This window comes from Ambystoma mexicanum, chromosome 3p (genome assembly GCF_040938575.1).
Source record: "Ambystoma mexicanum isolate Mex_15411 chromosome 3p, UKY_AmexF1_1, whole genome shotgun sequence".
Taxonomy (NCBI): Eukaryota; Metazoa; Chordata; class Amphibia; order Caudata; family Ambystomatidae; genus Ambystoma; species Ambystoma mexicanum.
In genome coordinates, this window is record NC_090925.1 from 462814135 (window position 1) to 462833129 (window position 18995).

The window sequence follows — 18995 nt, forward strand, 5'->3', positions numbered from 1 at the left end:
ACCCAGAGGCTCTTGGAGAACCTTAAATAGTTCAAAGATTTAAAAGATGAGAGGTGAAACAGAAGTTACAAAACGTTTTCAGGACAGAATAGGAAGATTAGAATATACAAGTGATGGCAATACCTTTCTTCCTTCCTGTCCCCTCCACTTCATTTAACACAAAGTGGATAGGCTGTGATGTCAGATGATGATGTCCATTCCAACAACAGGAAATGGAACCTCAAAGCAGGGTTGCTTTTGTACAATACTGTATACGAGGTGGGTGTCCTGGCCTCAAAGCCTTAAAACTGCAACAATGCCTTGCAATATTTATTTAAACCTTCAGAAACATCCAGCAAAACAATAGACATATTTGTGTCAATGTGAAAAGAATGATCCAACCGCTGGGGTTTGGCTACTGCTGCCTTTTTTAATTTGGCTAGACATGTAGATTTCAAATAAGAGAAAGAAAACAATTAGATGCAAGTAATACAAGTAACAGAGTTCTGATGTAATAGGTGAAAACAAATCGGAACATATAGTCAGTTGCAAAGCATGTCCATACATAGGCACGGTTTGGCTAAATATTACTTCATATTAGTCCATACATTGTGCAAATATTACAAATACAATGGGTGCAGTGAGCATCACAAAGCTATTGCAACTGATTTAAAAAAAAAAACACAAGATCCCTGATGTCTTAGGTAAGGAGTGTCACCACCATGCCACGGGCTAGGCCAACTGAGTTTTGTTTGGGGGGTTTATCAGTCTAGTGGCAGGGTGACAGACATACATACAGGAGTCTGTTGAGATAGTCCACTTTTGCGTGGAATTTAGACCTTAAAAATAGGATCAGTTATAGCCTGGAATTGGAGGGATGAACAAGAAACTGGTTGACGTCAGGATGAAAGTAGTAAAAGTTCATATGGTCATAGTTCATAGTAGTCCCGGCGGGGACGTTGTGACCATTGATGTTTCGGCAGGTTGTGTGGCAGCCTTCTTCTGGGGCCAAGTGTTAGCAGGTCTCCCTAGGGATAAAAATAATATATGTATATATTGAGTATTAGACCAGAGGATAGATCATACCTGAAACGGTATGTAGTGAGAAGGTTAAAAAACCCATTAAAAGTGGGTGCAAGTGCGTGAAAGGGTTTTTGGGGCCCTTGTGGCCCAGTGGACTGACCTTGGACAGAGCCGGAATCAGGTATGGGCTCTGAGCATTTGCAGCTTCAACATCCTTGCCGGCACATTTCTGAGTGTTGCAGGTAAGGCTTGCTGTTGTTGTCTACAAAGAGGGAGACATACTCGGGGTCAAAAAAAATTGTGAAATGTGGAGTAGTGGGTAGAGCTGCATGAGATAAGAAAGGGGAAGTGAGACAAGGTAAGTAAGATTACCTTGCTGGCAAGGACAAACGTCTCTTGGCTCTGTCTCCCCTTGCTGAGAGGATCCTGTTGGTTACCAGTGGTTTCTTATGGAAGGTAGCCGGCAGGTCTACAAAGAAAGACAGGAAAAATGGAGCACACAGTCACGGGCGGGTCCACATAAGAGTAGGGCCCACAATCAGGCAGTTGGAGTGCGTGTCTGGTGTCTCGTGTAGAGTAGCACTAACGTTGAAAGTGGCGGGTGGCTCGAAAAGAGCTGTGGAGGGGTCTGCCACGTGTCCGTAAGCAAAAGAGAGCTGGAGCTGTGTACACATAGACTCCGCGCATGTGTGGGAATATAGTGTCTCATTCCCGCACATGCATACTACAGGGAGGTAGCTATGGAGTTCGTTCCGGGAGCGTGGGTCACATGGGCGTTAACTAAAATGGGCCTGGCTCTGTTAATACGGAAGGTGTATTGCAGTGTCAGATTTGAGAAGCTGCGCCAACGGGTACGCTCAGAGAGGTGAAAAGTGAGGCTGTCAGTCAGGCTTTGTTAAAAAAGTGAATTGAACACATGTGACTGTGGCTGCAGGCTCAACTAATGGAGTTGAAGCATATATGAGCCCGCTACGAGGGCACTTGACAGGACATGCCGGAGCTTAGGCAATGATTCATGCACTGATATTGGTACCGAAAAGAAGGATAAGTGGGTGTGTACCTGATAGAATTGAAGTATGCCTGCACTGTAGGAGGTTTATAAGTGAACAACAGATGGTCCTTATGGATAATAATCAAACGGTATGGGGGCCAGAAGATGAGGGCAGTGAGTAGGGCATGGTTGGTAGTCTCCCGCATGCAAGGAGCCTAGGGTAGCCTGCAGTGGGGAGAAAATGCGGAGGATGTCAATAGCAAGTGGAATTCACAAAGTGCTATCTGCTAATATGGTAGTATAAAAGGAAGCAGATTTAGCATATGGTGGCCAACAGACAGACAAGGCCCAGGCAGTCTGGGTTGGCTGTAAAAGGAGGAGCCTGAAGCCATTGGTACTCAAAAGGTGCTATCTCGTTGAGACTTTTGGTGGTGGTTTGCAGCCTAAAGATCCACCAGGCTTCTTTAAAGTTAAGGGCATTGGCACTGTTGTAGAATTTTATCAATCACCCACCATTTGAATGAGTCATGGCTGTGTTGGAATTCTAGAAAGTGAGCGACTAGGAGTGCTGCGTGTGCTTTGCACATGATCCTGGACCTGTGTTCTCCGATTCTTTTGTGAACAGGTCTGGCGGTTTGCCCTACGTAAAGTAGTTTACATGGAGATTCGATGAGGTAGATAACATTTGGTGTTTTGCAGTTGGAGAATTGGCGCAGTTCCCATTCTTTACCATCTATAGGGAATTATTTCATTTTTGGAGTTTGGTTACAAACTGGACAGCTTTTGTACAATCACATGTAGATGTTTGCCTTTAAAGAAGGGTCTCTCACTTCTTCTTTAAATCATCTCTGGACTTCAAACCTTCAATAAGATGTTTTTGGACCCTGTTCGGGGATCAGTCCTTTCCAACATCCTCCAGGTAGTACAAGGCAGAGGCAAACTTTGCCCCCTAACCATCCACAGGGCTCATTACCTGTGACCTGGAGATGGAGCAAGACCTAGACCTCTACCAGCAACACATCTACCCAGGACCTCACAATGCTGAAGGAACCCTGAAGGTGTGTGCCAGCCTCCCCTGTGTTTTGGAGCCTGAGCAAGATATTACTCTTTCCCCTGAGGTCCTGGAGTGGGTCTCACAGCTCACGAGAAGCCAAGACAGAAAGAAATCTTGTTCTTTGGCAGTTGAACTGCTGCAGTGACAAGGTGAGAGCTCATTTGACAATGTTTCGAACAAACAGAACCCTCGGGACCTGACTAAAAAGTCATCGACTTTTGAACCACATTTCCACCCATTCAAACCAGTTCACTGCCACGCCACTCCAGCTGAAGTGCCTTGTTGTCTCGGCTCAAACAAAGAAGCACCAATGCACTTTCATTTTTCTAGAAGAAGTCTGAAACACCCATCTCTTTATTGCCAACCCAGCATATGATGAAACTGACCGTGGTGTTCTCTCCAGATTGCGTCCTTCATAACCAGCATCAAACTGACTCAGGTGGGATTCCATCATTAACCTGTCCTCTGTTGAACCTCGACTGCCTACATCCCTCAGCCCATTCCTGGTGACTTCCACGATCTGCATCGCCTGTACATCATTTTGAACCATAGCTGTATTCATGTGCTTGCCACTGAATTATCATGACTGCCACATTTCGAAGGTATCGAACCGCCTGCGAAAGATTGTCATCTGGCAAAGGTGCAACTCCCTGGCTTTTTTGATTTTTATTAAATAATACAATGATGCAGGTAACTTCATCTCTGGAAGGGTAATCTGCTGATCAGATTCCCCTTTCATAAGGTCCATGCCAAAAGCAGTATATGTATCTGTGTCCTACTGCATCAGTATGCTAATTTTCAGTTTCTGCTCTACCAGTGGCGCAGAACAGGTTCAGAGCAGGTTCAGAACAGGTCACAACTGCCCATTTGACAACTGCAGTGCCAGCCAATCCTCTGCCACGCAGGGACTGCATTTTGGATATGCATCCATGTACCAAAATTATGATGATAACAAGTAACCCAGCATGGTGGCAGGATAATCTCTAAAATAAAGCTGTGCCTGAGTTTAGGCATAGTGCATGGCACTACTTATGACCATGACCGCCTCATCCACATTGATTTTGCATATGTGTTACCTTTTGTGAGTCAGCTCTGCTGTAGAAGGCAATGTGTATTCTGGTCAGCCGGGTGGAGCCTGTCAAATGGCAGGGCTGGAACTTGGAGGCCCGGGCATCCTCTTTGAGTTCCTTGTGAGGGCAGGTAACACCCACCATCCAAGACAACCACACAGCAGGCATCTGTCCTGGGTCAAGACATGAAAGGAGCACACCCATTCAAAAAGATTAGTCTCACACCAGTGTGCTGCATCTCTAATGGCCTTTGTTCTTAGTGAGAAGGGGAGGGGGAGGATTATGATACACAGAAGTTCTCTGGCCAATGGAAGGATCCAATTGTGTTTCTCTCTGTCTCTTGCTTTCTTTCCTGTCCCCTCCACTACCTCTGGAGCAAAGCTCTTTGGGTATGAAATCAGAAGGGCAAAGCCCACTCCATTGAACAGCAGGGAGTGGACCACTATGGCAAGCTAGCTTTAGTCCAATCACCTGGGTGGGGTGGTGAGATGCCTTTAAAAGAAATGTTCTTCCACCCCTAAAACAGATTCTCTCAGATCCTCTCAGATCCTCTTAAGGCTGCCTGCAGATTCTCTATGAAGAACTCACTGGACATCCTTTGGGAATGTTGTACTTTCTAAAGCCCTCAGCCTCAAGTGAAGAACGAGCAGTCTAAGGAAGAAGGAAAATCCGTCCCCTTCCCATTCCTTTTGGTGTGGTGGTGATGATTGAATTGAATTGAATTGATATTTTATTTCTATCGCGCTTATACACAAGTGTTTCAGAGCACGAAGATGATATCAGTTGAATGTGTGTAGTCTGGTGGGTGGACACCCAGACTGGGTTCTGGCTGCCTTAGGCCTGTAGGATGCTTACATGTGCAGCTAGGCCTGTTTGTCATGGGATATAGCTCTGTGTTATTATGTTGATGAGGTGTTCATGGGGTAGTGTCCGTATGTGAGCAGCTAAGCCGAATATATCGAGGGGTATAGCTGCACTCTAATTGTGTGATGGTGGAGAGTAGAGAGTAAGCGTAGTGATATGATATGATGGTTCATCCACACAGCGCCTAAGCACAATGTGCTTCGAAGGTGCTCGATGACAAGGGAGAGAATGAGGGAGAATGCAGAGACACTCCCACACGCCATGGGCAGCGCGAACGTGAAGACTAGCTACTGGACTTGTTCTAGAGACACACAGACTGTGCAAGTGCTAAGGTACGGACAGGAGGGCATGCTTCGGAACAGTACATAAGGACCGTAGGGGCTGGGTACACAGCGACATCATGGGGGACCTGGTTAGGGGCAAACAGCAAGCATACAGGGGCCAGAGGTACAGAGAGACATCATAGGATCAGAGGGGCTGGGGGTATGCAGCGACATCAAGGGGGACCAGAGGGGACTAGGGCACACAGCGACAACGTGGGACACGAGAGAGGCATGGGGTATACTGAGATATTTTAGGGGACCAGGTGGGAATCTGGGGGTGCATAGCGACACCTCAGAGAGCCAGGGGCTGTGCACACAGTGGCATCATATTGGACCAGCAGTTTGGGGGCGCAGTGATGAGATGGTCAGGGCAACAGTGAAAACATGGGGACCTAAGGGGTTGTGGGTATACAGTGACATCGAGAGGAAATGAGGGGCTGGGGTAAACAACGACATCACGGGGACCAGAGGGGCGGGGTATGCATGGACAACAAAGCGTCTCGCAGGGTAGCGGCTGTAAGGATATTTGGCGTGTTACAGCACAAAGTACAGCACTACTGCACAGGTAGCATTTTTATGCAGCACCACTACATGGGTGTGGTGCAATGTTTGATGCTCTGCATTTGCGTTCCAGAGAGTTATTTAGTTGTTTGGCGTTCCTCAGTTCAGGCGTGAACCATTTGGAGAATGGTCCATTGTGTGAGGAAGGAGGGTGCGAGGGGGTGAGAGTAATTAGTGATTCATTGAGCCAAGAGTCGAAAGAGTCAATTGTTAAGGATCTGTCTGGGCGGGGGGGGGCATTGTAGGGGATCTAAGGAGTAGGGCTTCAGCAAGGTCAGGAAGGATCTTTACTTTGTTCTTGCATTTGAGGTCTTGGGGGGAGGACAGGAGGAGTATAGTAGGAGGGGAAGGGGTGAGCATGGATAAAGGGATGACAAAGTGGTCAGACCGGATGAGTGGTTTGGGGGTGTAGATGAATCAGGTCATGAGAGCTGAAGATTGCGTCAAGGGTGTGCCCCCTTGAGTGGTTTGGACTGTTCATATGAAGGGAGATGTTAAGCACACCAAGACTGTCGACCAGTGGATGGGTCATGTGGTTGGTGGGAAGGTCCAATCAGATATTGAAGTCTCCCTCAGAGAGGGGTGATTTACTTGAATGGTGGCTACAGAATCACAGAGGTTGTTTGAGAAATGTCTGTCGTAACCAGAGGGCCTGTAGATGAGTAGGAATCTGTGGGAGAAAGTTAGAGGTAGCGAGAGTTTAACTAGAAGGGATTCACATGATGGAATGCATGTCATCATGGTGTGTTTACCACAAGGTAAAAGAAGTATATCTCTTAACAGTTCCAGTTTTCACTTTATGATTGGGTTGGCTGTTGTTTTATTGAAGTCTGAGGGCTAAGTAAGTGCTTTAACCTCTACTCATCTTTGTACTCCTGGGGACAGAAGTCAATTGGTCACACCATCATCCCCATTCTTAAGAAGCCCTCTGTTGATCCCCATATCTCCTTCCTCTGTAGGTCTGTCTCTCTCCTGTCCCACCACTTCAATATCCTTGAGCAAGTTGTCTTTAATGACATAGTCAGCTACATTGAGTCTCACTCCCTTTATGGCCCCATACAATCTGGGTTCAGGAGTAAACACCCCACAAAAAAGCCCTTTCCCACATCTCCAACTTTGTAACCAATGCCCACCTACCCTTCTTCTACTCCATTCTAATTCTACTCAACCTCTTCACAACCATTTTACACTATTGACTATCTCTCCCTCTACCCTCCAAAACATCTCTTCTATTGGCATAAATAGCACCACACTTAAAAGGTTACCTCCTACCTCCCTCTCTGCTTATACCCCATCTTCTGGAATTCATACTTCTCCCAAACTCCCCTTCTTGTGTGTGTTCTCCAGTTTTCTGTCCCTCGCCTGCTTGTGTTAATGCTCTAGAATACCTCCCTGGATAAGGTCATCTCCTCTTTCATCTTTCACTCCCACGTCTGTGCTGATGAAACCCTGGTCTTCTTCCCCTTCACATTCTTCACCTCTGCCATGTTTCAAAACATCAGCTGCCTCATATCCACTGGTCACTTGATTATGAATATGTTATGCTGCCTGATGATTAACTCTTCCAAATTAGAATTTATATTTATCCCCGCCTCCAATGCTAATCCCACGCTCCCATTTCCTATCTTCTTCACCACTTTCACAAAGGCGTGTAACCTTGTGGTCCTCTTTGACAGTGACCATAGAGTCCAGCGGTCCATTAAAGAGACTGCCACAGCTGCAAGATTCATTTCACTTTTACATACTTATAATAAGAAAAGGGGAAACCTGCAATTTTAATACCTGGTCCTTCAGGTAAAGTACATTATATTGAAACAAAGTGGACCAGTAGAATGGGATGACACATAAAGTCTTTTCTCAAATATACATTTTTAATTTTTAATAACTACAAATTGCACATTATTCATGTATGTATGATGTAAAACCATATTGGTTTTATTGTTGAGGGTTTGAAAGTGAAAGTATGGGATTAAGTGTGATTGCTTAAGATATGAATGGAGTGATGGAATTAATTATTTGATTTTATGGTTTTACATCATACATGCATGAATTATGTGCAATTTGTAGTTATTAAATATTAAAAATGTATATTTGAGAAAAGACTTTATGTGTCATCCCATTCTACTGGTCCACTTTGTTTCAATACCTGTACATACTTTACTGAAAGGTAATTTTGATTTTTGGTAACTTTGTGTTATTGATTCTTACCTTCATTGTTTCCCCCTGCATACTAATAGCCAGTGTGTATATTGTCAGCATCTCTAGAATGCATTACCTTTGTACTTGCATTATAGAGGTGCTTTTTTGTGATTATATTGGTTGCCAGTATATACTTCTTTGTTTTGCTCAGACATTTCTTTCATTTGGTATTTACCGTACACATTTGTATGAATAAGTCCACTGCTGATTTTCATCTTTGATGAGCCCCACCTGTCCTGGACCACCTTACCAAAAGAGAGGTTAAGCTGGTGTGCAATTCACTTTCTACCTGTTTTCCCTTTATTACTGAAGTATTGTTGTAGTACCGGATTCTGCAGAGCACCTGAAAGCCCTTTACTCTTCCTTTTAGTTCATCTGACCAGTATCCGTTTTGTCACAGGTGCTCAAAGAGTTGCATTCTAAAAAGCATTTCAAAATGGCTCACGAATAATAGCAATTTGCCCAGAATTACAGTAAATTATGTACCATGCTCTCTAACCTTTTACACAAATGGAATGTTCATTGCAAAGCAGGGGCTGCAGCGTTGTCTGCTTTTGCAGAAACCTACCGGATCTGTGTTTTGTGTGCCAATGTGTCACATGCATTCTGGGAAATGTAGTTCTAGATCGCTAATGGGAAATAGAAATGCATCTGTTAGAGTCTCGTTTTGCCTATGGACCTAAGACACATGATCTTGACCCCTTGACTGTCTTCGACCTCCCACTTGCAGCATGATTTGATGAGTAACATGCCTGTACGTTAGCATGATTCCCTCTGTGATACAAGACCTTTTGTATCGTGTGACATCAGTATCAGGCAAAATGCGCGCATTGTTTGATTTCAGGGAGCGGTGCACACATTTCCGTTTTACTGTGACAATGGGAAGTAGAGTACTGAATAAAGTTATAGCGTTACACTATAGTGTATCTAAAAAAATAATATGTAACTTACCAACACTATGTGAAAGCATAACACACAATCCTCAGCAGTGACAACAACTTATGGTGACAAAATAAGAGTTAAGCGCTCGCACCTGGTGCCGAATTAATTGAGTGGATTCACCCACCTGATGAGAGCTTCACCAGGATCCAACTTTAGTTCCCAACCTGTTTGGTGTACACCTGGCAGGCAATTACACCTACCATTGTTAAATGGAACCAGGGGTCCCACAATTCCTATTGACTTAAACATATATTTATGCCTCACACTCTCCACCCTCTCATGGTGCATTTGTGGTCAGCGGAGGTCCAGCGTACACAGGTGCAGGTCCCTCGACTGTGGCTGAATGAGCCAACTGGTGATGGAATGATGTGCCTGGAGTGCTTTGAGAATACATTGGGTCCAAAATAGTACATAGATCGATTGGTTAGATGTGCAATGTGCCCAATAAAAAAGGGCATAAGGTACACGCCACTCTCATGCATACTGTTGTAGTTCACTCTATTTACACTGGGAAAAGCAGTGATAAACATGTGGTGTCTAACTGAGCATATGGACTGTCTTCTGTTAGCTCTACTCAAACTGTATTCCTCTTGCATTGTTACCTTTCATACGTTACTTTGCCGTACCATTGACATTATTTTGCCAATATAAAGGAAATTTTGGGTAAAGTGTGCATGTTGTTTAATTTGGGCAGGTAGTATCCATTGGAAGTTAAATGTTATGTTCTTGATAAAGTTTCACTTTCAAACAGGTACGTGTTACATCTGGTAATATAAAATAGCCTTGCAATTGTGCATAAAAACAGCAAGCACTGCTATGCTCAACACACTGTGATATCTTGATAATGTATGGAAATGTTAATGTATTTATTGATTTATTGGTGAATTATAGGGTGCCCATCAGGGGTCAAGTCCTACATAAAAAGAGTGTGGCTCATTAACATACCAATTGAATGTGGCGTTACCAGAATTTACCATATTATGGTGCCCTCTGAACAAAGTGGGGGAATTCCGTCCACCTGCATGTACCCTCGACTTGAGCCCTGGTGCCCATCAAGGAAAAACTAGCATCAGGGATAGCAGAGGAGAGCAGGAAGGATAAACAGGGAAAAGGCAATGCGTGTTACCAACAGAACACATCAGAATGGAGTCAAGAAGGATACAAGGAAAGGCAAGCAGTGGGCGAGGGGTGTAGAGCACACAATAGATTGTAAACCATCACTGTAATTACAAGTTGACAAGAATGTGGGAGCTCCTATACTGAGAACAAACATATGGTTCAAATAACCTTTTCTATGGAATTGCTTCCACTCAGGAAGGTCCTCAACTACGTTTTGGATTACTGGTCCATCACAGAGTAGAAATAACCATTTGTAATTGTATTTGGTCCTACCTGGGAGGGCAGTGCAGCACGGAAATGCCAGGCAACTCTCCTCTGAACCAGAGTACCATCAGCAACACCAGGCATGTGTTTTGCCATTATTCGGCCTCCTCAATGAGGTAACGCTGAGCCTCTCTACGGCTCAGTGAGCACAGGGTACACACGTCTGGATTGCCTCGGGTGACTTAAAGTAAAGCCCAAACTTTTCCAAAATTATCATGAGTGCGGGATCCCCTCTATTGAGAATTAGCATGTTTCAAATAACCAGTTCTATGGAATATATTCCACTCGGGAGGGTCTACAACCACATTTTAGCACACTGGCCCTTCTCAGAGGAGAAATATGCCTTTGCATATCAGTCTGGTCCCACCCACAAGGCCAGTACCAGCACTAAAATGCTAGGTATATCTCCTCTGAACAAGAGTACCATGAGCAACCCCAGAAACATGCTGCGGCCTTGTTGGGTTTCCTCAGTCAGCTGAAAGAGGTGCACGTCTGGATTACCCCAGGTGATTTAATGTGAAACGCCACGTTTTTCAAAATGATCAAGAGTTTTGACGGCCTTCTAATGAGAATGACCATGGTTCAACTAGTGTTTTATAGAGTTTCTTCCACTCAGGAGGGTCTACAACCACATGTTTGCCCACTGGCCCTTTGCAGAGGAGGCATATCCACTTGCATGTCAGTCTGGCCTCACCCATAAGGGCAGCCCAGCACGGAAATGCCAGGTAATTCTTCTCTGAACAAGAGCACAATGAGCAGCCCCAAGACAGGTGTTTTGGGCCTCTTGAATGAGCTAAAGCTGAGCAGCTTTAAGACAGGATTGATGGGCTATAATTGGTTGTTTAAGGTTGGGTTGATCATATGTTTTAAATAAATTAGGAATAATGTCTTGAAATTACTATTGTAAAGTTCTGTTAGCACCAAAGACAAGGTAATGATGCTAGATTTGATGGTCATAGCCAGGCATGGGGTAGCATTCTATGGTTTGAGGAATCTTAATCATTTCAAGGAATTGAATGTATTCTGCATTTTTTATTCAAATGGGATGAGATTAGATGATTTTTCCATGACTGTCGCCTGCCTCTTAGTGATTTTTTCATGGACAAATTAGCTATGTTATCAACCGGATTTTAAATGGTTTGCCTTTGCAATTTGATTGTGGTTGAATGATTTTTTCTTTCACTTTGCTGCGGTTGGAAAACCTGGTTGTGTATTTTGCATGTCGTTAATTATTTGGTTTGTGCAGCCTTCACCACTGATGTAGCAGTTCCCTTCCTTGGTCTTTCCAATGGGTCTAGCTCCCAATCTAACCCCTTTGTTGCTATGCTTGTCATGGTTTTTGGTATTTTCTCTGTGAACAATATCTTCAATGTTTTGTATAATTCTGATATGCTACAATTCAGGAGCATATCAGGAGACGTCCATTGTTTTATTGCATTACCTTGGAAATCTTCTGTACTGTCCCAAATAACCATTGCATGGGTCTCAAGGAGCAGAAGCTTTGTCTGGAAGACCATACTGTGTCCCCCGCTGTGGTTACCAGATCATGGGATAAGGAGGGTACCGATTAAACATAGCGAGGGATCAAATGCAGGTGGGTTAGGGTAAAGGAAGAAGAATAGAGTTTGTGATAGGTTAGGTGCATACCGATCCATCCAACACCTTAGTTGTGCTGGTTTTCTAGTGATCCGGCCCAGATTGCGAGATCGAAGAGACATACTTTGTGTTAGGAAACACCTTTCAGCACGATGTGCGGTGGTGATTGGGCTCTCATGTGGCTGTGAGGCAACACCCAGGGCTCAGCAGGTCCAAACAACTCATAAGTAATGCTACAACTGCCTCTGTGCTCGCATGTGGGTTTAAGGGCCACAGATAAGTGATAAGAATGTGTGTTCTTGGTGTCAAGTGACAAGATTGTCAACATAGAGATCGTAGAGGAGTGTTTGTTCATGTGCAGAGACTATTATGGGAACCAAGGAGGGGAACTGCTATATCTATGAGAAAAACTACAGGGGATGGTGACATGATTTGGAGAGGAAAGATTACTTTCAAGGAGACAGAGTTACATCTTTGTTAAGTTAAAGTTATTGTTTGTGCTTGCATTCATGTTATGAGAGTCGGAGTGCTGTCAATGGTCTGTCATGGTTTAGTGCATGCCCTCATGTATAATGAAGCCAGCGATAGGTGTAAGTTCATGATTTGAGCTATCCTTCATGTTCTAATGAAACTGCATTAAATACAGGGGTATGCTGGTATAGAAGTCTAAGACTGCCTTCTTATTGAGGAAATTACTTTTGTGACAAAAACGAACGTTACCTGCTGATAGCCCCATCCCAGCACTGCGAGCTGCCAAGAGGCTCTTGCTGGGTGTGCTTACTTCCTGGAGGAGGTGGAGCCGAATTGTGGGCACGTGACAACGCACGTGACTTCTCTTGCATCTTTAAAAGGCAGACACAAGCGCCCGAGGGCCGACTGCCTTCTTATTGAGGAAATTACTTTTGTGACAAAAAAGAACGTTACCTGCTGATAGCCCCATCCCAGCACTGCGAGCTGCCAAGAGGCTCTTGCTGGGTGTGCTTACTTCCTGGAGGAGGTGGAGCCGAATTGCGGGCACGTGACAACGCACGTGACTTCCCTTGCATCTTTAAAAGGCAGACACAAGCGCCCGAGGGCCGACTGCCTTCTTATTGAGGAAATTACTTTTGTGACAAAAACGAACGTTACCTGCTGATAGCCCCATCCCAGCACTGCGAGCTGCCAAGAGGCTCTTGCTGGGTGTGCTTACTTCCTGGAGGAGGTGGAGCCAAATTGCGGGCACGTGACAACGCACGTGACTTCCCTTGCATCTTTAAAAGGCAGACACAAGCGCCCGAGGGCCGACTGCCTTCTTATTGAGGAAATTACTTTTGTGACAAAAACGAACGTTACCTGCTGATAGCCCCATCCCAGCACTGCGAGCTGCCAAGAGGCTCTTGCTGGGTGTGCTTACTTCCTGGAGGAGGTGGAGCCGAATTGCGGGCACGTGACAACGCATGTGACTTCCCTTGCATCTTTAAAAGGCAGACACAAGCGCCCGAGGGCCGACTGCCTTCTTATTGAGGAAATTACTTTTGTGACAAAAATGAACGTTACCTGCTGATAGCCCCATCCCAGCACTGCGAGCTGCCAAGAGGCTCTTGCTGGGTGTGCTTACTTCCTGGAGGAGGTGGAGCCGAATTGCAGGCATGTGACAACGCACGTGACTTCCCTTGCATCTTTAAAAGGCAGACACAAACACCCTCGCGGCGTTAAGCCCGTCAGGGGTAAAGGGCGCTGGCTGTTGTGCGGCTGTTTGGCGGAAGGTGGTATCTATCCACACTGCCGGAGGTACTTTTATATGCCGCTACAGCTATTAACATAAGTTATTCAAATCTAGATTAATTAGCAAATAGTGAATCACTAAAGTGTTCTCTGTTTTGCTGTCTAGTGAGAGAGCGGGTGTGTGTTGATTCGTAAGTTATTACTTGTTTTTCTGTCAATACTCTCATGGCATGCCAGATTAACTCATTGACATCAGGTATGCCAGCTTCCCTTGTTAATACCTACAATACATTGCCTCCTCGATCAAACAAGGTCCTCTTAAGTAAGCGCTCCAAGGCACAAAAAGAAAGAATCCGATCATCCTCACTTCATGTGGACATTCGGTCCTTCTGTATAACAGAGACTAGTGCCTTGGGGAATAGCATCCAGCCGCTGAATTGTACCATTCCGGTGGTCGACTTGGATCTGGTTCATCATCCCAATGGTGATAATATGGTTGAGGTGGTAGAGGGTCCAATAGCGGCCGACAAAGGCATTTTACCTGTGGGTATGGCCTCATACGACAGTGAGCGCAACCAGATTGCAAATCCAGCTTGTTCTCAATTAATTGTGCCGGCCTGTGTTGTTGATCTTGTACTTGGTTGCCCTCCCTCTGTGGGAATTGAGGTAGCCGACGCCTCGATTGCCTCGGCCTATGCCACGGGCGAAATAGAAACCACTCAACCTTCTAGGCCGGCTGTGGTATCTGCGAACGTTCGGTCCCCTAAACCCCGCCCCCTCATTCCCCTGTGTTCCGTTGCAGCTCAGCACGCACTACGTGCAGAGCATGAGAATTTAACAACAGCGGGGAAGTTTGGAGAGGCTACATTGGCCTCCATTTTGGCCTCTAGCCCCCATGGATCTGAAATTCATGATGTACTTTATATCTGCTCAAATACGGGGGATCTGAATCAATCAATTGACAACTTTCAGCCTCAAATAGGCGACTGTATTGATCCAAATCATAAGTCAAACACTTCTCCATCATCTGGGTCCAAAAATCCTGACTTATACAAATCCCCAGCTTTATTTGACAAATCTCCTTCCCCCATGTCCAATACCTCATTTGTTGCTCCCACTCCTAGGCATACCAGATTTTCTGAACCTGATCCTAGTCATCCATATTTTATCCGCGATAGTCAAATGCCATACAAAGATAATAGATTCTCCTTTCCAGAGGCACCGGCACTAAATAACACACTGAATGCCATGAACACTGCTCTCCTATCTCTGGCTAAACTGTATGAGACACTCGATGATAAGATGCGCAGGCAGAATAGTGAACTGCATATGTTACACTTGCATTTAAAGAAAGAACAAAACGCACGCTTTTTGTTAGTCAAGCCTAGCACTCAGAAGATGACGAGTCAATCCACACAGAAAAGATCACGTTCGGAATCTGTAATACCCATTCATGATGTTAAATCCATTCATCCGAATGATATTAGATCTGAATCTACATCAGATGGATTTATTACATTGCCCAAAGTTTCTGAACCATCCGTACCTCTACCCTCTGTAATGATTAATGGGATAACCCCAAAAGTTTCAGGTGTAACTTTTGCCCCATTATTTACTAACCCTAAATCTTCGAATATAGTGACGTCGGCCGGGTGCTAGATGATTTGGAATCAAAAAAATCTCAACCTACCGCTTCTTCAAATACACAAGTTAAAGCGAAGAAGATCATCAAATTAGCAGTATCGGCCAGAAAAAAGCGAAAATTACATGGCAACACTGAATCCCAGACTATTGGTCAGAACAACCTAAAATATCAGCCAGTAGATGACTTGGCGGACGTAGTAGATTCTGTAACCACTAATAATGCGCATCACAGCACCCAGTTGCCACGAGTGGAGCGTGACCTTCAAACCGGGTGCAGTGAAGATCCTCAACCACTAATTATCAAACAAGGTCTGCAGGGCTCGGTCACAGATAGTGACAATGTCTCTGTTGCTAAGGTGGCTGTCAATCCATCAAGAATAGCCTTGGATATTATCCAAGAAGTGCGAGCTGAATTGAGAGCTTCCTTTGACCAGCAAATCAAAGCGAGTGAGGAACTTGTACAACGCTATAGCGCTTTACCTAATGTGAACAAGGTCAAACAAATTAATTCTATCGTGCGACAGGAGGAGAAGGAAACACCACAGCCACAGCACTCCATTGACCTTTTACAGGATCTACGGGAAGAGATTCGTGCATCCTTTGAAAGGTATATGAGTGAAAGTGAAGCTACCAAGTCATTTCAATTGGGGCTTTTAGATAAAACTGATTTGAACAGTCAGAACTGCCAAAAAGGGTTTCCAAATATTACCCCCTTATTAAAGGGACCAATGAAATCCCAAAATGTTCCTCCACGCGAGTCCTTGGAGGCAAGAACTAGGGGTTCCATAGCTTCTAGTGTGAGTCAACAGAGTGAGACCCTAATAAGATCATTTAGGCACATTGGTCATGCCCAATATAAAAATCATTTCCGTCTCCTTATAAGATGTCGTGGCCAACCTTTTTCCACATATGATCTTAATCGAGTGAGCATTTTGAATATTTGTGCCGATATTCCTGCTCTTGAAGATATTACATCGGCGGACATTAGCTCGGTCGAATTTATCAATGATCAAGATCTTACAGAAGCCCGTATATTTGTGCAGTCAAGAGTGGTATTAAACACATTATGGCTGGCGCGTACTGCCTTTTACCATCTGGGTTTTATAGTGACACAAGATGTAAATCAAGAAGTTCTGTCACCAGTACACAATGATCTTGTTAAAAACCGTATATATGGTGCAAAGGTGACCGTTAATACAACAGAGAAAGGGTACGCGCATCATGCTGGGTCTCGTAGTAATGATCATGCGAATTCATAACTAGTTCGGAAGCATGCCTCAGTTAGACTACTATCCTGGAACACAAGAGGGCATAAGCATTTCCTTAATAATGGAATTAAAGACCTCTTACAATTTGATATCTTAGTGTTTCAGGAAACTTGGCTACGCAATGTCCCAACTTGGGACGAGTACAATATTTTGATGGTCCCAGCTGTGGAGGCAGTTAAAGGTCGCCCGATGGTAGGGCTTTTTATGGCCTTCCGTAAGGATAACAATATTGAAATCATTTGGCACAAGACTCCTTCACCATGTTTTCAATATGTAAAGATTCGTGTTGCAAATAGCTTTTGTGCCTTGATAAACATCTATTGGGGAAAAAAACATCTTTCTTCAAAAGATTTTTTTGAAACACTTAGAAGGATCCTTGACCAGCTTTCTTTAGATGTTACCATCACAAATACACTCATAATGGGGGATCTAAACTTGCATCTATTTGGTCCAAAACAATGGTGCCCCTCATCAGATGAGTGTTGTTGGTTAACCTTAATGGCTGACCGTAATTTTATTGTGGTCAATGGTTCATTACCTAGTGATTTCCCCCCCAAACCTACCTGGCACAATGCTTACGGCCTTGCCACGCTGGATTACATTTTTGTTAATGCCAACTTTCTAAACAATATTTCTGACTTATCAATTAAGGATTCCCATTTTAGTGACCACAGCTGGCTACAATTAACATACGAGTGGCCTAAAACAGTCCAACTTCCCTTAAACAGGAATGTAGCTAACCTACGACTCAATAATGTTGGTAATCGTGTTCATTTGTCTAAATGGAAATTGTCCCAGCTTAGAAACACCCTGCTGGCACAATATGAAGATGATGCCGATTGCCTTAGCGGTTGTTATGTGCATGCTATTCAGCGTATAGCTCCTCATAAATCTCGTCTCAAGGGTCATACTCAGCTACATCAGCATGCTTTTGACCCAGAAATAAAACATAAGAAATGTGAATTGAGACGTAAGGTTAAAGCATTGTTAAATAGGCATGTTGAAGTCCCAGGTGTCATCCAAGATCAGATTAATCAACTAAAAAGGACGTACAAGAACTGGATTAGGTCCCGACGTGCGATCCACTATCAATTAGATGGAGAGGCCATGCTAAGTCAAATCATTCTTAAGTCATCGGCTGCTATATGGGCCTTATTAAACAACACTGGATTAAAGAGACAACATTCATTACAGGTCAACTCTATTACTCATGAATCCTGAAATGATTTCTATGGCACTAGCTACACTTCACCCTTTCAAGATCTTGGTGTAATCTGGGACAGCCGTGCGTCTAATCACATTATTAATTTTGATCGTGAGGATATATTATTTCTCATATCCAAATTGAGTGTGTCCCGTGCAGCAGGTCTAGATGGGTTACATAATGTCATGATTAAACAGCATAAACATCTATGGGTAGATATTCTATTTGATATGTTTAATCACATCATGATCACTGGTTTGGTTCCTATGAATTGGCAAACATCAATCATTCTACCAATCTTTAAGAAGGGAGACAGAATGGATCCAGCATCGTATAGACTAATTGCGTTGCTGGACTGTCCTGGAAAAATATTCGCCCGTCTTGTTTTAGGAGCGTTTAATAACTGGCTGGATCAATCTCACCTTCGAGATGCCTTTCAAACGGGTTTTGTTCGGGGTTTGGGTACTGCCGTCAATTTGATAACTTTAAAAGCCATTATCCATTTGAACATGCAGTGCAAACAGACAATTTATATGGCTTTTGTTGATTTTAAGGCAGCTTTTGATCTAGTCCCGAGGGAATTATTATTTAAAAAATTGATGGATGCAGGATGCCCCTGGTATATACTTAAATGGATCATCCAGCTGCACTCGAATACATCGATCTCAATTCGTTTGAATAATGAGGGTCTTTTATCTGACCCCATACAAACCACTAGGGGTTTGAAGCAAGGCTGTCTTTTGGTGTCAGCCTTGTTTAACTTCTTCCTTCTAGATTTTGGTGCATGTATTACGAGTGTAACTGTTGATTCATGCAGATTACAAGGTGTTCCTATTCCATGGCTCTTGTATGCCGATGACATGGTGTTAGTATCTAAGACACCCTCCGGTTTATGTAATCTGTTAAGTGCATTGGACATATATGCAGAACGAAATTGCATTACCATTAACACCAAAAAAACTCAGGTAATGCAATTTGGCAATACCAAAGGGCGTTCTTCGTGTCGTTGGCAAGCACAGGGCACCGATTTGCTGGTTGTAAAGTCCTATATTTATTTGGGAATTTGTGTTTCTAGTAGACTATCGGATAAAACACAAGAACATCATTTATTAATGAAGCTTCAGAATGCCCTATCTCAACTTCGAATAATTCGGGCAAAATATTGCAAATTCAGTATTAAACCTTTGATC